General features: G+C 42.6%; 2 protein-coding genes across 4 annotated transcripts in view; one reads left to right on the top strand and one right to left on the bottom strand.

Annotated features, from left to right (window-relative positions):
* Positions 1 to 10480, bottom strand: part of DCAF4 (DDB1 and CUL4 associated factor 4) — a 31646-nt gene extending 21166 nt beyond the window's left edge. Inside the window, exons 1-2 of one of the 3 annotated variants that reach the window (XM_027066085.2) lie at positions 10330 to 10480; positions 2915 to 3040 (exon numbers count right to left, since the gene is read on the bottom strand). The gene's annotated coding sequence lies outside the window, so the exon portion shown is untranslated. Of the gene's footprint in view, positions 1 to 2914; positions 3041 to 10098; positions 10173 to 10329 lie in introns of those variants that run through there. The other 2 variants (XM_027066083.2, XM_027066082.2) reach the window with 2 other exon arrangements.
* DPF3 (double PHD fingers 3) overlaps positions 10215 to 27570 on the top strand; it is a 303086-nt gene continuing 285730 nt past the window's right edge. Inside the window, exon 1 of the mRNA XM_053224665.1 lies at positions 10215 to 10415. The gene's annotated coding sequence lies outside the window, so the exon portion shown is untranslated. The remainder of the gene's footprint in view (positions 10416 to 27570) is intronic.

Here is a 27570-nt window from a genome sequence, read left to right as displayed (position 1 = left end):
TGTTCTGTCCTAGATCCACTTCTTTTCATACTTCTACCATCTCACCTGCCAACACAGATTCATCTCCAAGCCCTAACATCCCTCCTGAGCATCCACTTCCTCCACCACCACCTCTCCCTAGCTCCCCCTCTGCTTTTACCTATCCCTTTTTCCCTTCTCTGTAAATAATACCACTACCGCCGCCTTCACCTCTGTTCAACAGTGTAACAACTTTATTCATCTTCCTAAGCAACCCATTTTCATGGCTCCTGGACACCACACATATGGGTCTCCCTAAGGATCAATTTTCCTAATCTTCATTTAAGAATAAAGTTGTATTTACTAACTAGTTAAGTTACAAGCTAAGAGGCACTGTGCAGACAAAGGGAAATAGGTAGGACTAGTGTTAAAAAAATTGATGAGAAGAGGGGCGCCTGGGTGGTTCAGTTGGTTAAGCATTCAACTTTGGCTCAGGTCATGATCTCGCTCGCGGTTCATGAGTTTGAGTCCCAAGTTGGGCTCTTGCTGACAGCTCAGAGTCTGGAGCTGCTTCAGATTCTGTCTCCCTCTCTCTGCCCTTCCCCTGCTCACACTCTCTCTTCTTTCTCTCTCAAAAATAAACATTAAAAAAAAAAAAGAGAAGAAAAAGATGCCATACTGACATAAAAGGATAAAAATTTCTGTAGACTGCACATTCTATACATATGACCCCAGTTTGCTTTAATTATGAAATAATGCATGACTCCAGTGAAGAACACAGTAATGGTTAAGTCAAAGGCTTCAGATCAGGAGGTAGGAGCATGGCCTACCTGCAACCTTATTCTCAAAAGAAGGGCACAAAATGACGAGGACACGGTAAATAATAACTAGTGAGTGCTGATTTTGGAATATTTCTACACCATCACCTCACACAAACACAGGTTCAGGTTCTGCAACAGAATGAGAGGCTGACAACATCAACCAATCTGATAAGCAACATCAAGCCAAAGTCATTTTATTTTTTTCAAGTTCATTTATTTATTTTGGGGGGGGGGGAGGAAAGGGCAGAGAGAGAGAGAGAGAAAGAGTGAGAATCCCAAGCAGGCTCCACACTGTCAGCATGGCACCCAACGCTGGGCTCGATCTCACAAACTGTGAGATGATGACCTGAGCTGAAATCAAGAGTTGGATGCTTAACTGACTGAGCCACCCAGGGGCCCCAAGCCAAAGTCATTTTAAAAAGTCACAACAAATAGAAGTAGACTAAACACAGAAAGGATTAGGGTATGGTGAAAAGGGATCTTTTTGTAATTTTAAGAAGCCTATTTCAGGGGTGGGGAGAGTCTTCCCGAATACAGATCTAGTTCACTCTCAGCATCCACTTTATGCATTACACTTGTCCTTATCACTCTGTACCAAACTTTGTACTCCCATCTCATGTTAAATGTGATGTGAATTTTCTAAGCAAAGATCCTGCCTTGTTCCTTCCTCTGTTCCTAGCACCCATGACCTAGTTGGTTCTCAGTAAATGTTCACTGAAACACCAAAACAACCCTGCAGCTACTTTAAAATCCCAGGTAGCCTCTTTCTGCTCTAGGCACTTTCATTTGCTATTCAACACAGATTTACAGAGAACCCACTGAGCCCTGGGGAGCAGGCAGAGAGAAATAAACTGTGGTTTCCATTCTCAAGACACTAGTTGATCACTAGGGACGTAGATGTATGAACCGGTTCCCGCAGTACCTCGTAAGTGAAGACTCAGGTCTCTCCAGGTGTAGCAAAAAAGAAGAGAGTCATTGCTCTGAGTGGAAGGGCTAGAGGGGAGAGAGAGTCTGAGTTGTGGTTGGAGTGTCAGGCAAGGGGGTGAGGGGCCTGCAGCAAGCAGTTTGCTATGGCCAGAGCCTAAAGTACAAGTGGTTGAGGGATGAGGCTGGAAAGGCAGGCAGGGCCAGCCCATGAGGCCTCTGCTATGATTAGACATCCATGTTGGAAAGGGCACTATACAGGCAGCACAGAGAATAAGCTGGAAGTTAAGGACTGCTGCAGCAAACCAGATGAGATGAACTCACCGGCTATGGAAGTGACACTTGGAACAGAGGATCTTGAATTTAGACAGACTCAGGTGAATTTCATGTGACAGGTGGAGACAGAGGAGTGAGGAACCAGTAAGTGACTAACTGGTAGGATCCTGACCTGGGAGACCAAGAATAAAGGAAGAAGAGCAGTTTGCGGGAGAGAAGACAATGAGACTCGTTTTGTACACACCAAATTCAAGATGCCTGCAGAACAGAGGCAGGCAGCTGTAAAAAGCGTCTGGAAATCCAGAGAGGAAACAAGGCTAAAGATACAGATTTGAGAGTCATCAACATGTGAGGACACAGACGGAGACAAAGGTAGATCCAAAGCAAAATATACAGTGAAGATCTGAATTCAAAATTAGAGATAATTTTATTGGATAGTAATAGAAAATTCACATTTATCAGTTTTTAGATCAGTGTTTCTTAACGGAGGACAATTTTATTCACCAGGGGACTTTTGGCAATGTCTGGAGACAGTTTTGTTTGTCACAACTTGGGGGAAGGGGCAGTGATGGAGGTGGATGACATTGCCAGTTAGTGAGAAGAAGTCAGAGATGCTGTCAACCATCTTACAATACACAGGATAGTCCCCTACAATGAATTAACCCAGCTCCAAATAGAGCTGAAGCAGAGAAACTTTTTTTTTTTTTTTTTTTTTTAAGGCTGGTTGTTTTGTTTTGTGAGACTGAGCATGAGCAGGGGAGGGGCAGAGAGAGGAGACAGAAAATCCCAAGCAGGCTCATGCTGTCAGCACAGAACCCCGTGTGGAGCTTGAACCTACTGTGAGATCATGACCTGAGCCGAAATCAAGAGTCGGATGCCTGTATGACTGAGCCACCCAAGTGTCCTGAGAAACTATTCTTGATAGAAGTGCTCACGAACAATTTGCTAGATGAAAATGCTGAATCCCAGCTTCTTTGCAGCTGCTTTGCCAGACAGGCATTAAGCAAGATGTGTTGTGGAAGGCTGGGCTTGGCTCTGCCCTTCAGAGAATCTTATAAGTACTTGAAGAAGAAAAATAATTTCTTTTTAAAATATTAATATTAAATATTAATATTATTTTTTTAAACATCTATTTATTTTTGAGAGAGAGAGGGCAGGGGAAGAGCAGAGAAGAGAGGGAGACACAGAATCTGAACCAGGCTCCAGGCTCTGCACTGACAACAGAAAGCCCGATGTGGGGCTTGAATCCATGGACCGTGAGATCATGACTTGAGCTGAAGTCAGATACTTAACTGACCGAGCCACTCAGGCGCCCCCTTTTAAAAATTTTTTTAAATGTTTTATTTGTTTTTGAGAAAGAGACAGAGCCTGAGCCAGGGAGAGGAGCAGAGAGAGAGAGGGAGACACAGAATCTGAAGCAGGCTTCAGGCTCTGAGCTGTCAGCAGAGCCCGATTGCAGGGCTCGAACTCATGAACTGTGAGATCATGGCCTGAGCCGAAGTTGGATGCTTAACCAGCTGAGCCACCCAGGCGCCCCAAGAAAAATAATTTCTAAGAGACCATTATTCTGTTAGAACAACGTTAATTTCAAAGAAACATGATTTAATTTTGGAAAGTGGGCAATACTTACCAAAATTATGATATGAATATACCTTATGACACAGACACACAAATCCTCAACAAAATGCTAGCAAATCAAATCCAGAAGCATATAAAAAGGATTATATATACATGATGAGCAAGCAGGATTTATCCCAGGAATATAAGTTTGATCCAACATAGGAAAATCAATCATGTAATACAGCATATTAACAGAATAAATGGAGGGGAAAACTCCATGTGATTATCTCAATAGATGCAGAATGCCTCTCATGATTAAAAACTAGGAATAGAAACGTTATAACTTCCTCAACTTGATATAGGGCATCCACAAAATACCCAAAGCTGGGGTGCCTGGCTGGCTCAGTCATTAGGGCACGGGATTCTTGATCTCAGGGTTGTGAGTTCAAGCCCCACATGGGTGTGGAGCCTACTTAAAACAAACACCCAAAGCCAACATCATACTTCATGGTGAAAATAGTGCGAATTTTCCCCGAAGATAAGGAACAAGACAAGGATGTCCATTCTCACCATTTCTATTCAGCAATGTACTGGAAGTTCTAGTCAGGGGCAATTCGGCAAGAAAAAGAAATAAAAGGCATCCAAGCAGGAAAAGAAGTAAAACTATTTCTATTTGCAGATGACATGATCTTATGTAAAAAAAAAAAAAAATCCTAAAGACTACACAAAAAAACTATTAGGGGTGAAAAATGAGTTAAGCAAGTTTGCAAGATATAAGATATTAAAAAAAAAAGGAGTTGTAATCCCATACTAGCAAAAAACAATCTGAAAATTGAAATTAAAGAAAACAATTCCATTTACAATAATATCAAAAAGAATACTTAGAAATACATATAATAAGGTTAAGTGTATAACTTGTACATTGAAGCTATAAAACACTCAAAGAAATTAAAGAGGATCTAAATAAATGGAAAAACATCCATGTCATGGATTGGAAGACCCTGAGATTACTAAGAGTCTCATACTCTACTGACTAATCCAGCCATGCAACCCCCAACTGATTTTTGAAAAAGGTGCCAAGACTATTCAATGAGGGAAAGAATAATCTTTTCAACTGCTATGACTGCTGGATATTCACCTGCAAAAGAATGAATTTGGATCTCTATTTCACATCATACATAAAAATTAACTCTAATGGATTCAATATTTAAAACTATAAAACTCTGAAGAAAATAAAGGTATAAATCATCATGATCATGGAATAATGGTTTCCTAGATACAACACCTGAAGCATAAGAAAAAAATAAATTGGACTTCATCAAAATCAAAAACTTTAGCGCAAAGGGCACTATTAAGTGAACCCCCCCCCAAAGTAATAAGACAACTCACAAAATGGAAGAAAATTATTTTTAAATCATATATTTGATAAGAATCTAGCTATCCAGAATATATAAACAACTTTAAAGAGGAAAAATAAACCAATGAAATAATGAGCAAAAAAATTAGACATACAAATGGCCACTTAGAACATGAAAAGATGTTCAACATCATTAGTCACTAAGTAGATGCAAATCAAACCACAGTAAGATAGCACTTCATGCTTATCAGGATGGCTACAATAAAAAAAAAAAACACAACAGGTAACTACAAGTATTGGTGAGGATGTGGAGAAACCTCAAACATTGCTGCTGGAAAGCAAAATGCTGCAGCCACTTTGGAAAAATAGTCTGGGAGTTTGTCAAAAGTTTCAACCGTTACCACATGACTCAGCAAAACCCAGCAGAAATGAAAACCTGTATCTATGCAAAAATTTGGACGGTAACATTCGGTAACATTCACAGCAGTATTCGTTAACTGTCCCAAAGTAGAAACAACCCAAATCTCATTCAACTGATGAACAGATAAACAAAATACACCACATCCACAGGACAGAGTTCAACCATGAAAAGAGTGAGGTATGGATGCCTGCCACAATGTGGATGAACCTCGAAAACATTAAGTGAAAGAAGCCAGACAGAAAAGGCCACATATTGCATGAATCAATGTATAGGAAATCTCCAGAATAGGCAAATCCAGATACAAAGAGAAGGGAGGAGAGAGGGGAAGGAAGAGGTGGTTTCCAGGGGGCCTGGAGTAGGGGAAGAGAAGGCAGAGAATGGGGAGTGACTCACTGGTACAAAGATTTCCTCCCTCACAAGGTTCTTTATAAAAGAAGCTTCTTGAGGAGTCTATTTTTCTGTTATGAGTAATTGCTTTTCTCAGTCATCCCAGATTAGTTGATAAAGACTTTGATTACATTGTTTTATATTTTTAGGAATAAGAGTCACTGTTACACCCTTTATCTAGGTGCTGACTTAGTCAATTTTTATAGAATTTTAAATGATGGGTGTCTTGGTGGCTCAGTTGGTTAAGTGACTGACTCTTGATTTCAGCTCAGGTCATGACCTCACGGTTATGAGATTGAGCCCCCAGTTGGGCTCTGCACTGCTGGAGTCTGCTTGGGATTCTTTTTCTCTACCCCCCCTTCTGAGTGCTCTCTCTCAAAATAAACATTAAAAAACAAAAACAAGAATTTTAAATGATTTATGATGTTCCATGTGTACCTGTTTATGTTTCCATAGGCAACATTCCACCAAATTATTAGCTTTGGTAACAAAAGCTATGGTATCATATATAATACTTTACTATGACAGCAGTTTTGTTTGTTTTAAAACCAGAATCAGGTTGAATGTGACTTTCATTTAAATTCAAATTTATGCCTGTGCATTTGTAAAACACTGATACACTAGTGTCATATTTCCTTTATTCTGTTTGGTTACACACCTATTGAAAGGTAAATATACAGAGTGAATGATGAGACTTCATGTTTCAGTAAGTTAAGAAAAAAAAAACTTGGTCTTTTTACTTAATGTTTCATGAGATAGAATTTTTTAATCAGAACAACTACATAGGATCCTTTTCTGGAGTCGACCTAAAAGAAGCTAACTGGAATTGGTAGATCTTTTGGTTTCTGTTATCTACTTACTATAGCACTCTTGACTAGGAACAGTGCAATATGAAACACTTTGAAATCCATAATCTTTAAAAAAAAAAAGAGGAAGGTAATGATACAAAAAAACCCACTCATTATCACAAGGTAAGAGGTTAAAATGACTGGGGGTATGTAATATTTTTTAAAACCTCCATTTTAGGTCAGCACAAACTTAATTTTCCCCCCTATTTCCCGCAGCGTTTCATTCTGAGGTTTAACATGGCAGGCCAGTATAAAGTTTTACAGTTCAGTACAGCAGATCCCCAGGCCCACGGTTTCACTTTCCCCAGCTTTGGTTATCCTCCATCAGATCCAGAAGCAGAGGCTCTTCCTCTGGTTAGATCTTCAGGAGATCAGTAACAGCCTATTGTGTCACAACGCCTACATGTTGATTCATCTCGCAGGCATTTTATCATCACATCATCACAAAAAGGATGAATACCGTAAAATAAGAAATTTTCAGACAGACCATGTTCACATTAACTTTTATCACAGTACACTGTTGTAATTGTTCACTTTATCATTAGTTGTTGTTCACCTCTTACTATGTCTAATTTAGGAACTAAACTTTATCACAGGTATGTATGTATAGGAAAAGCATAGTATATACAGGTTTCAGTACCATCCATGGTTTCAGGCATCCACTGGGGGTGTTGGAATGGGTCCCCCCAGACAAGGGGTACTATTGTAATCCTAGATTCTGAGTCATTTTAAGATAAAAATGGAAAAAAGTGTAAGAAAATTAATTTTCTTCTTCTGTAACATTTCAAATCATCTGCTTGTTGATCCTCTCTTAGTCAACAGGTAGATACCTGTCCCCTTCCAAATACATTTAGCTGACAGCAATCTCTGAAAAGGAACTCTTAATCTGCTGTCAGCGAGCACTATAAACCCCAACACATAAAACCAGAAATAGACAGGACCACCTAACTCATGCTCTGAAACCTACTGTTTTTCTTTCTTATTATACTTTCTTGAGGCACTGATGAAGATGTTTTGCAGTGACCAGAACATTGCAACCGCCAGGCCAGCAAAGTCCTGACAGCAATAGAATGCCGAAGACCACATCCCAAACATTCCCTCCCCGGGCCACGATCACTTGCTTTACACATACCCACCCACTGTGATCACATCCTGTCTGCTCTTTTGCACACACCCTCCTGAACCTCTCCCTATAAAACTACAGGTGTCCATCTTGCAGGCTGGGACGTCAGTTAAGGCTGGAGCCTGCCACCTCCTCTGGTTGCCGGCACGGAAATAAAATTCTCCCTTTTTTCCAAACCCTTCTCTTATTACCGGCTTCTCTTGCCATGAGTTTATCCCAGTTAGTTCCGAAACAGTGTTGGCAAACCTAGTCAGGAGGTGTGCTTTTGATTTGCCAAGCTCCCTTGGGATTCCCAGGGATGGAGCAGTTGGCCTCACAGGGAACCAAAGCTGCCCTCTTAGTTTCCTGAGGTACTGGCTGAGATGGATCGTTGGGTTATGTTCTCACATTATCTAAATGAGGTGGATAATCTGGTGGATACCTAGAACTTCTGAAAAACCTATAAATCTTCCTCATTAACCTTTGCCGTATTTTGGTAGGCAGCAGTGTATATCTGTAATGCTTTGAGGTGAAATAGAATTCAGTAGTGCTAGAACTGAAATACAGTCTTGGTATCCTTGACTTTTTGCTTTTCAGAACTGCCAATAGGTTTCTCCAGATGAAAGCTGTTTGGATAGCACCCACTCTAGCTGTCTGTAATTGGGTTCTGCCTGTGAAACAACATACCCAACAGGTGGTTTTGCGGACTTGTCCTTTCTAATTCCGCTTAGCTTCCCCATTCCTTGCTGTTAACAGTTGCTGTAAAGTCATCTCATTTCATTTTTGCCTTGGCTGCATAAGCTTTCAAAGGTTCACCTCCTTTGGCTCCAAGTCTGAATCTCCACTTGTGGATAATCCAGAAGTTGGGCAAGTTCCTGAGTTTTTTGGGCCCTGCTTCAAAATCTAGGGTCTCTGTAGAGGCCTGATGGAGGATCTCACCCGGAGGTCGGCTTTGCCTCACAGTCAGGCAGTTCTCTCCAAAGGAGCGGCCAAGATTTGGCACAGCTCTCCAAAAGGCCTATGGCTGGAATATCCCAGTTTTCCTGATAACTGGCACTCCCCCTCCCCCAAGACAGCTCCTGCTCGCCTCCATACCATGTGGGATCAACTCCACACCGTGTGGGATTGTGGGGCTGCCCCGGGCCTCTGCTCTTCCTGCACACTGGGAGCAGGCATGATTCTCCTTGCTCCAGCCCAGGGCTAAAATTCAGCATGGGGTACAGGCTCCATCTCCCCCACCGGAGACCTCAAGGTTGGGAGGCCCTGGCAGCTGGGCCTCAGCATTCGGCCTGGAGCCCAACAAGGCCCCTTTGAGGCGCCTGGGCTGCATGGGGCCAAGGTTTCTTTCTGGGGTGATGAAAATGTTCTGCAATAAGATCATGGGGATAGTCGCACAACCTTCTAAATATACTACAAAACCCACCCAGCTGTACCCTTTAAAATGGCAGATTTTATGGTATGTGAATTATATCTCAAAAACAAAGATTTACTACGCATCAGTATAATATTTAAAAGTGAGAAACATCCTAAAACTCTAACAGGGTAATTAAGGTTATAGAGACTCTGGATTGTAATGTGGAAAATGCTAATGCTGAACGGTTTGTAAAGCAGAATACAAAATGGCCTCTACTAGGAGCTTGCCAAGCCCACCTTGAGGTTTTTTTTTTTGTTTTTTTTTTTTTAACTATTTTACCAATGAGGAAACTGAGGCTTAGGCTAAGTATCTGACCCATCAGGACACAATGAATGGTGGAAAAGGAATCCCACCCCCGCTGGTCAGGCCCCTGGGCTTGGTCACCCACAGAACACCACTCCAACTCTAATTTCCATTGTTATTTAAAGCCAGACTTTGGGGTTTTGGAATTTTGTTTCCCCCAGGAAGTTGTCCCGGTTTTCTTTCCTGCTTGCTGTTTGGTTCACAGGACAAGGGGTGTAGACTACCCCACGCCCACCTGGGGGAAAAGGGGTATCACTGAGGTCAACGGGGGGCGGGGTGCGATGAGGCTTCCAGGACCCTGAGAACAGGAAAAGGTGGCTCTCCCGCTAACACACAACTCGGTGCGGAGGTTAGCTCGGAAAGCTTGGGTTCAACCCGGGGCTCCACCATTCACTAGTTCAGTAGTCAGCCTGGGCTAGCGAAACCGCACTAGGCCTCTTACTGCGTCTGACAAAGGTAGTCCTGCCCACCTCACTGGGCTGGTGGGGGTGGAAACTTAAGGCTTGGAAAATAGCCGGCACAGTGCCTAGCACTCCGTAAGCGCTCAGCATGCACACAACCTCAACTTTCAGGAAAACCGCCACCAAGGGTCCGCGGTCCAACCTAGTGGCAGGTGTCGGGCGCCACCTTCAGCAACAGCGCTTAAAAAAAAACGCTCCTTCGCGACCGACGCAGAGAGGCGACACTCGCGCCCCCCCCCGCAGGTGTTCAGAGCAGAAGAACCTACCAGACGAGACGAGCCCAGCTGTGCCCGCCCACGAAGCCCGCGCACGGTAGTTCGCCGGCCCAGCCCCCCACCCACCCACGCCTCGGTCGGGCCGGCGTTCCACGTGCTCGGCTGCTCCCCGCCCCTTTCTCCGGCCTTCCCCCGCGGCCCATCCCATCCCGAGCTCTGTGAGGGGAGCAGCAGCGGCCCCCGGACCGACGCCAAAGGTCACGCTCGTCGGCAGACACCTACTTCTTAGAGCGTCCCTTCTGGATCTCTCTCGGGCCCAGGACCGGCACCAGTACGGGCTAAGCGTGGAAGGACCCGGAAAGACCCAGGTATAGCGTCCGCCACTTAGTGGCGTCCGTTTTTGTGTTGTCGCAGCGGATAGGACTAGGCGGCCGCCCCTTCCTTCTTATTGGACGTGGCTTCTGACTGTCTACGCCAATAGGGTGGATCTTGGAGGGGGCGGAGATTGGGGGTTCGGCTTCGCCCAGGCCTGGCGTAGAGGCCGCGTGTCTGCCGGCGAGTCTGGGGCGGGGCCGGACGCGTTTGGGGCGGGGCCGGGCAGGGTAGGAGGGTGAGTTCTGACCCCGGAAGTTCCGAGGCGGCATCCTCGGAATAGGTGGGTACCTAACCCAGCCACGGGTATCTTGTCTCCCCGAAGCTGATGGGTCCAGCCCGGAGAAATCCTCTCGCCGCTCGGGACTACTACCTTCAAAGCTGAGACTTGGGGAGGAGGAAAGATTTTGTTGAGGGAAGGGGAAAGGAGTCTCTTAGATGGGGGAGAAAAAGGAATGGGTGGTGACTTCTTGGGCAGTGACCTCAGGTGGCTGAGGCTGCTGTTCCTAGATGGCTCTAAGGTGCAGAGGAGCGTGGCCTGAAGTGCCACTAGGAAGCTCGCTTCTAGGTCTAGTTCTGTTTTCCCGCTTTGCTGTGTGACCTAGGACGAGTCTTTTACCTTTTTGTGCCTGCATGAAACAATGAAGTTGATCTGCTGTTCCGATGTTCTCTCCAGCGCAAAGTTTGTTCATACCAATATTTCTAGAATGTTCTGTGTATGCTGTTTCTGTACCAGGTATCAACTGGCAGCCAGCAGAACTTCTAGAAACCTGTGATGGGCACTTGGCCAGAAGGGACGGTTCTGTGAGAAGATCTGGGTGCAAATAGGCCAGGCTTGAAAAAAGAAAAAGAAATTAAATAGGTCAGGCTTGGTCGTTTTCCCTAGCAGGCCTGGCACACCATGTGCCTTTTTAACCCAGGCCCCTATGCGTGGCTGGACCAATTAGGAAACGGGGTTGTGTGGTTTATCAGTTGTATCTCTATGTGAAAGCATTTCAATCCATAATAAGGTAGAATTTCTGCTCTCAAGGAGTTTACAAACAAATGCAGGGTGTGGAGCAGGGGAGACGTGGCGAGGGGAATGAGAAGTGAGTACAGTCACAATAAAGGACAGCTTTGTGAAGCTTGAGCGGCCCACAAGAGAAGGCAGAGAGAGAAATTCTAAACTGAACAAACAACCTGACTGGAAGCCTGTTCACGGAACAGGAATTCGTTTGGCTGCATGGGAGGGGAGTCTGGGAAGCAAGACCAGCCGGGTAGGTTGGGCCAAATGTTAGGGAACGGACCGGGCGGAGGGGTCCGAAGGTTTAAGAATGGGGCGGGTCAGGACTGACGCTGGGCTTCGGAGAGATCAGGGCAGCACAGCAGAAGAGACTGGAGAGGAAAAGATTGTGGACGTCGGCAGGGAGGCTCTTGAGGAGCTTTATTGCAGCAACAGTTCCTGTGAAAGGTAGTCAGGGCTGAGCCAGAGTGGTGGCAGCTGGGATGGAAAAGAGGGTAGATGGGAGACACATTTCCCAGTAGGAAGCATCTGCGAGGCTTGATGAATTCTGTGGGAGGAGTCAAATGGGATTTCAAGCCGGAAGAGCTAGGGTTGCTGGAGGATGGCAGGAAGGAGTTGGCTTTGGGGCCGGAGCTGAGTGAATGGCAGCCAGCCGGCCAGAGGGCTGGTTCTGCCTTGGGGATCCGCTACAGGCGCACCACGGAGAGATCAAAGAACATTTGCAAATCAAGGCCGAAAGGGAGCTTGGTCTTGGGCAAGTCATTTGGCTGTCTGTGAACCTCAGTTACCTCACAAAGTGACAATGATCCCTTACTGAAGAGGGTTATGAGGAGTAGATGTGGTGACTGCTTGGCCTACGTGCCCATGGATTGAGCACCCTCTGTTCTGAGGAAGGCTGGGTATCTGGATGGTGCATGTTACCATCAAAAGTAAAAACAATTCCTTTTTTTGTTTTTTGTTTTTTTTTTTTCCATTTTATCTCCAGAATTTGAAGCCAAGGCAAGCACAAGTTTTTCTCTGAAATGGCATCTAAAAGGGATAGCATTTGGGGTGCCTGGGTGGCTCAGTCAGTTAAGCATCTGATTTCGGCTCAGGTCATGATCTCACAGCTCATGAGTTTGAGCCCCGTGTCGGGCTCTGTGGTGACAGCTCGGGGCCTGGAGTCTGCTTCCGATTCTGTGTCTCCCTCGCTCTCTGCCCCTCCCCCACTCATGCCGTGTCTCTCAGAAATAAATAAATGTTAAAAAAATAAAAAAAAATTAATAACATTAAATTTGACATTAAAAGAAGAAACATACTTATATAGTCCTTGTCATGCCACATATTTTCTAAGCCCTTTCCATAGATTCATTCTTTTCATTACAACAGCCCTGTGGGGTAGGTACGATTAATATCACTAATTCACTGATCAATTGAGTCATAGAGAGGTTAAGTAACTTGCTCAAGGTCACACAGTAAGTGGCAGAGCCAGGATTTAAACTCAGGCAGTCTGGTTTCAGAGTTAGTGCTCTGGAACTATTTCAAAACTATTGAAAGTTACAGCACTCCAGTTTGATGTAAAATACGTATAATTCCTATTACAGAGAAGTGATTTTCTTAATATATAAAGTACTACAAATAAACTCAATGGAAAAAATGAGCAGTGGGGTGCTTGGGTGGCTCAGCTGGTTAAGTATCCAACTCTTGATTTCAGCTTAGGTCATGATCTCACGGTTTGGGAGATTGAGCCCCAAGTCGGCTCTGCAGTGGAGCCTGCTTAATATTCTCTCTCTCTCTCTCTCTCCCTCTCTCTCTGTCTCTCTCTGCCTCTCTCTCTCTGTCCCTCCCCTGTTGCTCTCTCTCTTTCCCCACCTCTCTGTCAAAATAAATAGATAAGTTAAAAAAAAAAACAAAAACAGTGGCCATATACAGAAAAGGAAGAAAACATGAAAGGATCCTCAGTGCCACTCAATATAAGGAAAATGTAGTTTAAAACTCCTCTGACATAACCTTTTCATAACCAGATTGGCAAAATCCAGAAGTTAATGCTCAGTGAGACTCTCCTACAATCTCTAAGGGAGACAATTTGGCAACATATCAGTATTATCAAAATAAAAAATGCATATACCTTTGACCCAGCAATTGCACTGCTGAGAATTGATCCAAAGAATATATTTGCTTATGTGCAAAATGACTTAGGTACATGGAATATTGTGTAATAGCAAAAGTTTGGAAGGCATCTTAATGTCTTTTAGTAGGAGACAAGTTAAATAAATGATGGTGCATTCATAGTGGAATACTATGCACTAAAAAAATAAAAAGAAAGGTTCTTTTATATACTGACATAAAATTACCCCCAGGGTAGGGACGCCTTAGTGGCTTAGTCGGTTCAGTGTCTGACTCTTGATTTCTGCTCAGGTCATGATCTCACAGTTCGTGGGTTGAAGCCCCTGCCCACTGTCAATGCAGAGTCTGCTTGGGATTCTGTCTCTCTGTGCCTGCCTTGCTTGTTCTGTCTCACAAAATAAATAAATAAACTTAAAAAAAAAAATACCCCCAAGATAGATACTTGGTGAAAAAAGCAAGGTGAAGAACAGTATGTAAAGTATTATATACAGTTAAAAATGTGTATGTGTGTATGCATGTATATCTCCCTGGAATGATAGATAGGAAACTGATACCACTTACCTCTAGGGAGGGGACCTGGATGGTTAGGAGACAGGGATGACCAAAAGTCTCATTGTGCCTTTTGAATTTTGATCATATGAATATAGTGCCTATTAAAATGTAAAATTTATGGGGCACTTGGGTGACTGAGTCAGTTAAGCATCTGCCTCGATTTCGACTCAGGTCATGATCCCACGGTTGGTGAAATCGAGCCACATGTCAGGCTCTGTGCTGACACTACAGAGCCTGCTTGGGATTCTCTTTCTCCCTCTCCCTCTGCCCCTCCCCAGCTCACACACGTGTGCTTCTTCTCTCTCTCAAAATTAATAAACAAACATTTAAAAAATATATAAAATTTAAGTGTTAAATGAACATTACGTACAGCAACCAACTGCCGAAGTTACTAATTTTAAGAGGTGATATGTAGGGGCGCCTGGGTGGCTGAGCGACCTGTCATGATCTCAGGGTCATGGGATTGAGCCCTGAGTCGGGCTTTGCACTGAGCATGGGATTCCCCCACCCTTCTCTCTTTGCTCCTCTCCCCTGCTTGCTCTCTTAAAAAAAAAAATGTAAATGCCTTGCTTAAAGGAACTAGAATACCTGTCAAATCCCATCATGGACACACTAATGGAAAATATAATCAATACAGGAGAAACAGAAATTAACACATCAATCAAGTGATAGCAGTCCACCACAAGCACAGAAAAAGTATCCTTGTAGTCAGAATTTGTCAATATTTATTCAGTAGTTTATATTTATTCAGTGTTTATTCACTGGAAATCTGCATCTAGAGTAACTCTCCAGTCCTTTCCCTAATGTGAATTACATTTTCTACAAGACTCTCCAACGCTCTTTGTACCATTATGTTCACCAAACTGCTGATGACTGCTTCTACTACCCAGGAAACATGATTCTAGAAGGGAGGGAGCTTTGGGTAATGGGCAAGAATATTCTAGATACTAGGAAGTTATATATCCCAGTAATAATAAAAAATTGGTATTCTATGTACTTGGATGGACTGAAGCAGTTTCTAAGGATCTGGTCCAAGTAACTGATAATATCAAATGTTGGAACCCCCAAACTCAAGGACAAGACTCGTGGTGCTTCTAAAATGTCATTCTTAGCTAGTGAACAGCTTGACCAATTCAACAATAATACACACCTGATGAAAAAATTTAAGAAACAGAAAAGCACAAAGTTTAAAAAAAAAAAAAGCCCCAAATGACCTATGATAAATCCATTCCTTGAAAAAAAACTACGGTTAATATTTCGATATCTTTATTTCTAAGCATGCGTTTGTTGAAGTTGTTTAATAGTTCATTAATTTGTTCAAATATTTATTGAGTACTGGGAATGCAATGCCTGTTCTAGGTAATGGGGATGTAGTTGTATTTTTTTAATAATTAAAAACTTCTTTTTGAAACAATCATGAACTAATAGAAAATTCCAACTATAATACAGAGAAATTTCCCACTGGAATATTCTTAGTTTGTATTTTCTACAGTATAACCAATATGTATATATTAAAATATGTATATATTGGTTATACTGTAACCACAATTTAACCATCAAAATCAGGAAATTAATATTTTTATACTGCTACCATCCAATTCTTGGCCCCACTCAAGAATCACCCATCGTCCCAATAATTTTCTTTATGGCAAAAGGATCCAGTTCAGAATCACATGCTGTATTTAGTTATGTCTCAAATCTCCTTTGGTCTAGAACAATTCCTCAATCTTTAATTTTCATGACCTTGATGCTTTTGATGATTGCAGGCCAGTTAATTTGTAGAATGTCCCTCAATTTGGGCCCTCATTTTGGGTGTGTCTTATATTTTCCAGGATTAGATTCAGACTGTATCTTCAACAAGGAAAGCATAGAGGTGACACTGTATTCTCATTGCATCCTGTAAGGTGGGACATAATTTTGATTTGTCCCATTATGGATGATGTTAACTTTCACTTCTTGATTAAAGTAATGTCAGACAGGCTTCTCTAATGTAAAGTTAATCTCTTTTTGAAATTAAAATTTATTTTAGGGACACCTAAAGTCAGTTCAATGTCCTACTTTGGCTTAGGTCATGATCTCGCGGTCCATGAGTTCAAGCCTCACGTCAGGCTCTATGGTGACAGCTCAGAGCCTGGAGCCTGCTTCGGATTTTGTGTTTCCCTCTCTCTCTGCCCCTTCCCTGCTCACACTCCGTCTCTCTCTCTCAAAAATAAATAAACATTAAAAAAAAATTAGGGGCACCTGGGTTGCTCAGTTGGTTAAGCATCCAACTTTGGCTTAGGCCATGATCTCACGGTCTGTGAGTTCGAGTCCCACATCAGGCGTTGTGCTGACAGCTCGAGAGCCTGGAGCCTGCCTCAAATTCTGTGTCTCCCTCTCTCTCTGCCCCTTGCCCTGCTTGTACTCTGTATCTGTCTCTGTCAAAAATTAATAAACATTAAAAAAATAAAATTAAAGGTTATTTTAAATTTTGAAATAATTATAGACTCACAGGAAGTTGCAAAAATAATATAAAGAAGTCCCTGTACCCTTCATATAATTTCCCCAATGGTAACATCTTACTGACATAACCATAGTACAAGGTTACTTTTTTTTTTCTTTGTAATTTGGTATTTGTGAGTCTATGTAAATGTCCTATTCTTTATCAAGCATTCAATTAATTAGTCTATTTTAATTAATGGACTCAGAGTTTCCTAACATTACTTCGTGGGTTAAATCCATTCTCATCATTACTTATTTTTATGCTAAAATAGTCCCAGTTTGGTAGTAGAAGCTCTTCAAACTGACCTCTGTGTCCTTTTGACATGTCCTCATTATTCTTTGGTCATCCTTTTCGGGCAAAAGATGTTGCAGGCTCGTCTGATACTTTTCCCTGCCCCAGGCCTAAAATGAGTTATTTCTCTAAGAAGTCCTAGTACCATTTAGTGGACAGTGTTATTTAGAAGCCAAGATCTGAGTGCTATGCATACTTGTGGTTATTAGGGTGTCCCTGTTGTAGGGCCCACTCAGGGTCACAGTTGGGAATATACACCCACACACTTCCACACACAATGCACACATAAACACATACACACATTTACGTCTGTATTTACTTGCATATCTATCTATCTATCTATCTATCTATCTATCTATCTACCTACCTACCTACCTACCTATGTCGAAAACCATGAACTAACACGAGTACCTCCAACTCCAGTCCATCATCGCAGGGCTCATACAAGTTTTCTCCCTTTCCATATTTGTATCTTCTTCTCTAACAGTGAATTATCTTTAACTTGCTTACTTATTTGATCAATTCTTCTGGATATAGCCACACATACAGGATTCTCTGCCACCATTCCTTTCCCAGTGCTGATGCCCTCCCAACCCCACACAGGCTCTGAGAACCCGTGCTGGGCCTTACTCTCCACCCCCCTCCAAGGAGGATGCCTTCCTCACTCTTGGGCTGCAACATTCCATGTGGGGATATAGTTTTGGACAGACAAAAATCCTTGCTTTCAAGGAGCTTACATTCTAATGGTGGGGCAGGAGGAACAAAGACATAAAGATAAAACCGGTAATGGTAACTGCAATGAAAGAATAAAACAGGATAAAGTGATAAGAAGGGACTGGGGTGCTACTGTGGATTGGTGATGTGTGGGTTATTCTCTTTATGTACCATTCTCCAACATTATTTGCCCTGCTCCATGCATACCTACACAATGCATTAATTTGGCTTCTCTACTGCCTGCTTTGTGATGGAGTTCAACCAGTAGGAGATAGGTGGGTGAAGGAGAGAGAAATCTCCCTGCTTTGGGATGTATTTTCCAGCAGTGGCCCCTCCTTGGGCTTCAGCTCTCACTAGGCTCCAGAAATTACATATCTTCTTCTTGTCCTTTCAAGCCCTCTGGTAGTAATAGCTTCTCACTGCTGCTAGTGGGTGGGTGCCCCAATGGTCTTGTTTCTCTTTACCCTGCTTCCACCTTTGTTAATATTTCCATCACTCAAGTCTCTTGAACCCTCTGAGCTAGATGGTATTTCAGGAAAGGGCTCTTTAAGAAAATGACTCTTTTTGTTTAAACAATTTTTGTGAGCTATTTTTTTTCAGGTCAGTGTATATTCTTACACAATATGATTTTCAAAAACTCACTCTGATCACTTAAAAAAGGAAAACGTTAACCAGGCTTGTCTTTCTGGAATTGAGTGCAGAATGGATTCATTTCTTGTCCTGCCCCAGACCTGAGGGCTAAGTAGCTTGTGCTGTGTTTAAAAATTTTTTTTTTTCAACGTTTATTTATTTTTGGGACAGAGAGAGACAGAGCATGAACGGGGGAGGGGCAGAGAGAGAGGGAGACACAGAATCGGAAACAGGCTCGAGGCTCTGAGCCATCAGCCCAGAGCCCGACGCGGGGCTCGAACTCACGGACCGCACGATCGTGACCTGGCTGAAGTCAGCCGCTTAACCGACTGCGCCACCCAGGCGCCCCTACTTGTGCTGTGTTTTAAAGGGGGTGGCATTGATGGGCGTCTGGGTGGCTCAGTCGTTTGAGCGTCCAACTTCAGCTCAGGTCATGATCTCACCGTCTTGTGAGTTTGGGCCCCGCGTTGGGCTCTGTGCTGACAGCTCAGAGCCTGGAGTCTGTTTCGGATTCTGTGTCTCCCTCTCTCTCTGCCCCTCCCCAGCTCACGCTCTGTCTTTCTGTCTCTGAAAAATGAATAAACCTTAAAAAAAAAAAAAAAGGGGTGGTATTGAGGAGGACACTTGTTGAGATGAGCACTGGGTATTGTATGTAAGTGATGAATCATGGGAATCTACTCCCGAAGCCAAGAGCACACTGTGTCCATTGTATGTTAGCTAATTTGACAATAAATTATATTTTAAAAATAATAAAAATAAAACCTTCAAAAAAAAAATAAAGTGGGTGGTCTGCATACTGTTGTGACTCTACCCCCCACCTCCCCAGGCATCCAGTTTATCCAAGTAATTCCATTTTGGGCTTTTTTCCCATACGGACTGTATTTCCTTCATGAAGCTTCATCCTCAGTTGTGCATTTCTCTACTCTCCTCCCCCCAGGGAGGGATCTCAGTCATTAGGAGTCGATGGAGCCCTTTTTTGGAAACACAAGCCATTGCTTACTTTTTCCACCTTCTTTTATTACCGTGTCTACTTGTGCCAAGAATTGTGCTTCCATCTAGAGGATTCTTCAAATAGTTTCTAAAACTCCTCTCCCGCCCTGCTAAGCATTTGCAAGCCTGGGGTCTTCCCAGGGTGGCCTGGATTGGAGAATGAGAAGGGACCTGCGGGAAGAGTATTCTGTGCCATAGCTTCTATCAGCATCGCTCATTTCCTTGGCAAGCTGGAAGGATATTAAAAGGATGCACGTTGTTTCCCATGACTGGCTTTATCAGTGACAACAGCTTTGTAGACATAAGAAAATATAGACTGAGAGAAGGGAAAAAAGATCCTGCAGAGTAAGAGCAAGAAAAAAAAAATCGAGGCATGCCTTTGTTCCAAACTGCATTCCTGGTTTCTTCTGCACTTGAATTTGTGTTTAACACTGATGGAGGGATTGCCTTCAGGGGATGTGAGGAAGGGAGTAGGGGAGAACTGGCTTCAGTGTAGCCTTAGGAGACTACAGGAAGACTCGAAGCAGCAGAACCGGTTTCATCAAGAAACCTGTGCATGCATGTGCCTGGAGTGGCTTTTAAAAAATCAGATGGTCATGTTGTTCCCATCCTCAGGAGAGGACATAAGGGACTGGATTAGCTTTTGTTTGTTTTCTGGGATCACGCATGTAGAAAATCAGATAACCCAAGAGGGCTAAAGTAAGGGACCTCTTCAGCCTCCATTTCTCAGATGAATCCATACCGAAAGCCACAGGCTTTCGCAAAATTAAGTTCTTCTTTGTTCTGTGCCTTACTTGACTACCTAGACCCCACCTTTCCAGATTAGAAAAGTATTACACTATGGATAAGTGTGACAACATACTTGAAGGTGTTTTGTGTATTGGAAGGAAGATGCTTTATGAATGCTGCCTATTATTATTAGCCATCACGTGAAATACAGCCTAGAGGTTAAGACTGTGTGCTATGGAACCAGCTGGCTTGAGTCCAAATTCCTGTTCCATTAACAATTTAGCTGTGGGACCCTGGGCATGTCTCTCTGAGCCTCAGCTTCCCCAACTGAAAAAGGAGGATATCAAAGATATCTACTTCAGTGTGAGGATCAAATGCACTTGTATCATACAAAGCACTTAGAACAGCGCCTGACCCACAATGAGCACTGGAGAGCTCAGTGAAACGTAATGCAAACCCTACCCTCACCCCCCAACCAAAAAACTCTTCTTCTACACAGTGGGGATCTCAGCAGCTTAGCTGGATCTCCTTGAGAAAAAGCCGGGAAGGCAAAGGAGAATTGCTGAGGGAGATTGTCCAGGGATCTGTCTTCCCAGTCTGAGGCATGGGTGTGATTTCCTACCCGCTCCCCCCTCCAGAGGCGCAGCTCCTGCCTCCAAGGCTCAGTGTCAGCCACGGTGGGCTTCTGCTGCAACAGCTTCAACCACTTCATCTTGCAAAATAAGCTTCTCTTTCTATAAATTGCTTCTTCTCACCTCGCCTCCGTGGGCATTGTCTAATGGTGGGGTTGGCTCATTTTCTGGAACCGAATAAACATTTGTTCCCTCCAGCCCCACGGTGATAGTGCCACTATTAATGAGCTTGCCACGTTGCCCATTGCTTCAGGAGCCATTAGGGAAGCCCTAATAGAGTTCTGTTTATTGCCAGGGGAAGGGTGAGCGGCAGAGAAAGCACAGCTGGGGCTTCCAGCCCCCAGCAGGTCGTGCGGTGCAGGCAGCCAGAGCAATCACTCTTAGACTTGTGAAGTCAGGACATAAATTCCAAGAGGAATAAAAATGAGTGAGATAAGGGAACTGGGGTCTGCGATTTAGAGTCATTTTTCAGGTTTCCGAAATTTTGAGTAAGTTAAGGTAATATGGTAGCACAAATGAAAGCGCACTGCCTAAAGGGGTAGCAACCTGAGCGGTGCCCTATTAAGGGACAAGCTCTGAGTTGGTTTCCTTGTCTGAGACTGCACTCTCCGGTGCTCCATAAATATGCATTGTAGGCGCTGTGGATTGGCTGAGCCGTCGGAGAGATCTTCAGAATGAATAGGGCCCTTCACGGTGCAATCTACACAGAATATATGTTGTGACAAAAATCCATTGGTTCCCTCACTAAACCAGCCTCTACAAACACGGAGATTGTGCACGGCTAGTTGGTTGGCAGAGAATGCTGGATTTATATGAGCAAGAGATTGCTACAGAGATAGGCGCTTCTCAGAATTCACTTAAGGCAGGCTGGACCCTCCAGCACAAAGCATTTGTAGGTGCTGGTTTTACATGGGGATGTCTTTGGCTGGATGGACTGAGATTTGCAGATAAATGAAAGTCCTAGACCGCTTCTTTGTGCAAAGCCCCGGAGTCCCAATCAGGCTAGCACAAGCCAAAGTAGGTGTTGGTGGAAGAATTCTGGGGGTGGTCGTGGTATCTATGGGAAGGAGGCACTGGAATTAGAAACTGGAATGTCGGGAACCCAGGTGACTTTCTCTCTACCTCCTGAGACCTCTGTCATCTCTCAGCTCTGCTACTCTCTGCAATCTCATTGTTCTTGACACAAATCTCTGCAGGTTCATGCCCATTCTGATGAGCTGTAAAATAAAATATAAAAGGTCTAATAAGGTTTTAGAAATGGGTAGATGTAACTTAAAATCGTAGGAAAAGAGGCCTCAAAAAAAAAAAAGCAGACCCCCAGAGTTTAAGCTTCTCTTTCTATAAAAGTTTAAGGAAAATGAAGAAAGATTTGGATCTCCTCACTGTCACCTGGCATCATCAGCACCCAAGAGAGAGGAAACGTCCAGGTCCCCGGATTATAATAACACCACAGTGGAGGGAACCAGGACTGTCAGACCACCCTGAGGAAGGTGCCAGGTAGGAACCTGGGTAGCGTCAGGAGTGGAACCAGAAGGAAGAGAGGCTTTTATACTGTATAACTATCAAGCCAGGTCTGTGTGCTTGACGCCTTTTTGATTTCTGCAGGTCTGTCCTGCTGACTCAGGTCTAGGCAACATATATAATAAATTGGACACATCCTTGCAGCCTCATCCAGCCTCATCTGTTCTTCTAGTTGACATTGATGCCCAGAGAAAGCTGGCCTGGAAAAGGTAAAAATATCTTGCAAGAATAAAGGTGAGATTTAGTCCAAAAGTCAGTGGGTAAGACTAAGCAAGGTAAACATCCACATGATGAGGACGTCAGTGGCCTCAGGTGGCAAAGCCTGAGTGGAGCGAGGAGGGCACCAGTACGGGGGAGAGGGTACAGCAGAGGCTGGGATGGTCCATCATGGGGAATCAGCCTAGGTAGGGTGAGGTGGGCCATATACATGGGGGAGCGATGTGAGTGATGTTAGTGGCAGCAGGGTCAGCCCAGTATGGGGTGTTGGAGCCTGAGTGGGGTAGGGAGGATAGCTTCTTGGCTGAGGGGTGGGCTGGGAGTATGTGAGGGGCAGTGATAGGAGACTGATTACATATTGGGTGGAAGAGGGCGGGAGGAAGGGCAATTGATTTGCATTAGTTTGCTATGGCTGCATAACAAAATGCTACAGACAGGGTAGCTTTAAACAACAGAAATTTATTTCTCACAGTTCTAGGGTCTAGAAGTCCAAGATTAAAGCGTTGGCAGGGTTAGTTTCTCCTGAGGCTTGTCTCCTTAGCTTGCAGATGGCCACCCTCTCACTGTGTCCTCATACAGTCTTTCCTCTGTGCACATTCTTGGTGTTTCTCTGTGTGTCCAAATTTCCTCTTTTTAATTTTTTAAATTTTTTTTGAGAGAGAGAGGGAAAGGGAGGCAGAGGGAGAGGGAGAGAATCTTAAGCAAGCTCGGTGCCCAGCGAGGAGCCTGACATGGGGGCTCAATCCCACGACCGTGAGATCATGACCTGAGCTGAAATCAAGAATTGGATGCTTAACCGACTGAGCCACCCAGGTGCCCTCAAATTTCCTCTTATAGGGACCCCAGTCAGGTTGGATTAGGGGCCACTCTAATGGCCTCATTTTCACTTAATCACCTCATTAAAGGCTCTCTATCCCTAAATACAGTCACATTCTACTGAGCTACTGGAGGGGTCAGGACTTTAACATATGGATTTTGGGGAGACAGTTCAGCCCATAACTTTATCAAAAAAAGAAAGAAAGAAAGAAAGAAAGAAAGAAAGAAAGAAATAGGAGACAGCATTCTCACTGTCAAGGAAGGAAGCTAGCAATACAGAAAGATAGAAAACTAGATTGGAATTGAGGTATTAAAGTGAATCATGATTTTCAATAGAAAGAAAAGCCAATACATATGTAAATGCGTGTGTGTGTGTGTGTGTGTGTATTCCTTAGCTTTGACTACTGACAGTGCCCAGGAGCAGCAACAACTTAATAACAATAAGCATACTTGAAGTTCAGATCTTGGCTCTTAAATACTATTTTCTAGTAAAAGGGACCAATTTTTTTTTTAATTTAATTTTTTAGAAATGGCTGACTCCAGGGTTAGGGCAGAGAACATCTGAGACGAGTCTAGAATATCCAATTCGAAGGGGCTCCTATTGGCCAAATCTGGGACACCTTGGGTGCCCAAATACATGATGGTATTAATGGATTCTAACCCACTGAGTAAGTAGGAATCATTGGGCCCATACTGATATAACTAACTAAATGAATAAGCAAATGAAGAGAGAAGAAAAGTTTTTCTTACAGTACAGTGCCAATGAGTAGAGATGGAGTCAGAAAATCACGATTTGGCAACCGTCATCATCATAATTAATTCAGCAAAGAAATATTAATGGATGATGGAACCAAAGGGCAAACGTTTGATGAGGTGAGGACAAATATACAATATTAAGATGGTTCCTAAAAATACTTATTAATGACCAGGAGAGAAAGAGTAACTATACAGTAGAGAAACCTGGCAGGTACCACCTTAATCAAGTAACCAGAGTTAATATCACCAGTAATGACACACATCTCGATTGGGTACCATCTGATAGGCAACAAGAAGAAAATAGCATCACTTTTGTGGTACTCCTGCCAAAAACACAGAATCTGAATCTAACCATGAGGGAATATCAGGCAAACCCATATTGAGGGACAGTCTACATTTTACAAAATAATTGTCCTGTAATCTTCAAAAAGTTCAGGGTCCTGGAAGACAAGGGGAGTCTGAGGAGCTATTCCAGATTGCAGAAGACTGAAGAGACTGACAATTTAATGCAACATGTCATCTGATTTGCATCTTCTAGTTTTCCAGAGGATATTATTGGAACAATTGGCAAAACTTGAGTGGTTCTCTAGATTAGATGGTGGTAATGGAGAATGTTAATTTCTTGATTTTCATGTTTGTATTTTGATTATGTAGGAGAATGTCCTTGTTGGTAAGGATTATGCATTAAAATGTTTAAGTATGAATAGGGCATCATGTCGGCCACTTATTTCCAAATGGTTCAAGAAAACAAGAGTTTTTTCATTCTAGTTTTGTAAACTTATTTATGTTTACAGTTCTTTCTTTTTTTAAGTTTATTTATTTATTTTGAGAGAGAGAGAGCGAGCACAAGCTGGGGAGGGGCAGGGAGAGAGGGAGAGAGAGAGAGAATCAGGTTCTACACTAACAGTCGTGGGATTTGAACCCATGAACTGGGAGATCATGCCCGGAGCCAAAACCAAGAGTTGACTGCTTAAGCAACTGAGCCACCCAGGCACCCCTGTTTACAATAATTTCTAACTTACAAAATATCTGGACAAGAAAATGGGGATAAAATTAAAACAAATCTCTTCTCTCTCTTTCTTTCTTTTCTGATAAACAAAAACTGAGAGAGTTTATTATCCATGGACTCACTAAGGGAAATTCTAAAGCACATTTTATTTTTTTAGACAAAATGAAAATGATCTCATGTGAAATGTTTGAAATAAAGGAAGGAATAAAGAAAAGGGCAAATAAATGGGTAATCTAGAAAAACATGAACTGTAGAGTTTTAATGTCGTTTTCTTAAAATTTATTTTTGAGAGAGAGTGCATGTGTGTGCATGTGAGCAGGGAAGGGGAAGACAGAGACAGGGAGACAGAGGATCCCAAGCAGGCTCTGCCCTTACGGCAGAACACCTGATGTGGGGCTTAAACCCAGGAACTGTAAGATCATGACCTGAGCCGAAGTTGGATGCTTAACTGACTGAGCCACCCAGGTGCCCCAAGTTTTAAAATAAAATACAGTTTGGAGCACCTGGGTGGCTTAGTCGATAAAGCATGCTACTCTTGATCTTGGGGTTGTGAGTTCAAGACGTACGTTGGGTGTGGAGATTGCTTAAAAATAAAAAGTTAAAAAAAACCACGTGTCAATAATAACATATAAGTTGGGTGAAATATTGAATTTTCTGGGAAAAATATAGATATAATGATTATATTAGATTTTGACAAGTCAAGATGCATATTGTAATTTTTAATGTGTAGCATGCTAAAAGTAAAAGAATAGAAAAATAATATATAACCTTAAAGAATAGAAAAATAATATATACCTTAAATAATAGTATATAACCTGCTCCTTACACTCTTAAAGAGTGTAAGAAAATTAAATGATAAGAAATGCTCAGTCAGTCCAGAAGAAGGAAAAAAAGAAAAAAGAACACACACACATACACACACACACACACACACACACACACACACATATGGAACATATAATTTCACTCAGATGTGGAATTTGAGAAACAAAACAAATGAGAGACAAAAACCGAAAGAAAAAAAAGACAAATAAAAAAACCAGAGTCTTAACTATAGAGAACAAACTAATGGTTACTAGAGGGGATGTGGGTAGAGGATGGGTGAAATCAGTGATGGGGATTAAGAGTACTCTTATCGTGGGGCCCCTGAGTGGCTCAGTCAGTTAAGTGTCTGACTTCAGCTCAGGTCTTGATCTTGCGGTTCTTGAATTCAAGTCCTGCATCAGGCTCTGTGCTGACAGCTCAGAGCCTGGGACCTGCTTCAAATTCTGTGTCTCCCTCTCTCTCTGTCCCTTCCCTGCTTGCACACACTGTGTCTCTTTCTCTCAAAAATAAAAAAAATTGAAAAAAGAGGGCTTTTATCGTAATGAGCACTGCCTAATGTATAGAATTGTCAAATCATTATATTGTACACCTGAAATTAATATAACCCTGTATGTTAATTATTCTCGAGTTAAATAAAAAAAGAAGAAAGTACATAACAGTAATATAATAGATGTTAATCCAAATATATCAGAATTTACATTAACTGTATATGGACTAAGTGCTTAGGTTAAAAGACAATGATTAGTGGACTAGATTAAAAAAAAACCAAAATGAAACCCAACTATCTGCTACTTATAAGAGACACATCTAAAACATAAGGAGACAAAAGGTTTGAGAGTCGGAGGAGAGTAAAAACCCCATGTGAGCTAGTAGAGATACTTGTGTGGGTGTGTTTGTATAGAACAAAATGGATTTTAAGACAAAAACCATAACTAGAAATAAAATACTTTGTAATGATAACCAGAGTTATGTGATTCGATTTACCAGAGTAATTGATGAATCTACCTTTGAATCACCTGATAATTAAGGCATAGAATGTATAAAACAAAAATGGAGAGAACTACAAAGAGAAAGGGGCAAAACCAAAATAATTGGCTACTTTATTTTTAAAAAATGTTTATTTATTTTGAGAGAGAGAGAGAGAGACAGAGAGAGGGAGTGTGTGGGAGGGCCAGAGAGAGAGAGAGAGAGAGAGAGAGAGAGAGAATCCCAAGAAGGTTCTGTGCTATCAGCACAGAGCTCAATACGGGGCTCCATCCCATGAACTTCAAGACCATGACCTGAGCCAATATCAAGAGTTGTCGCTCAACTGACTGAGCCACCCAGGCACCCCAATAATTGGCCATTTTAATATATGGATCTCAATAACTCATAGGATAAGCAGACAAACTTTGGTCAGCACGTGGAAAATTTGAACAACATGATGAGCAAATGTAATTTACTGGGCATATTAGTAAATAAACCACTACATCCAATGACTGCAGAATACATATTCTTTTCATATTCATATTCTTTACTATTTATAAAACTTGGGTATATATTTGGCTATAAAGCAATTCTTGACAAACTTCAAATGGTTGGAAAAATAGAGGCAATTACACCAGAAATCAATAACAAAAGATCACTAGAAAATAAATCTCCTTGCATATGTAATTGTATTCGTTACCTTTAGTTGGGGTATCCTGTAAATAAACAACCTCAGACTCTGCTTGCCCTACAACAATTTATTTCTCATTCATGTTAATGTTGTCCCTGTTATAGCTCTGCTCCAAGCCTTGGGTTTGCTTCGTGTCTCTTTTCTGTATCTTTTTATTCTAGTAACAGGAAGGAAGGACAACCTCCATGTGTGACTTGACTTTCTTGTGGCTGAAGTCACTAG

This window comes from Acinonyx jubatus, chromosome B3 (genome assembly GCF_027475565.1).
Source record: "Acinonyx jubatus isolate Ajub_Pintada_27869175 chromosome B3, VMU_Ajub_asm_v1.0, whole genome shotgun sequence".
NCBI lineage: Eukaryota > Metazoa > Chordata > Mammalia > Carnivora > Felidae > Acinonyx > Acinonyx jubatus.
This window is presented reverse-complemented; position numbering and strand designations above follow the sequence as displayed.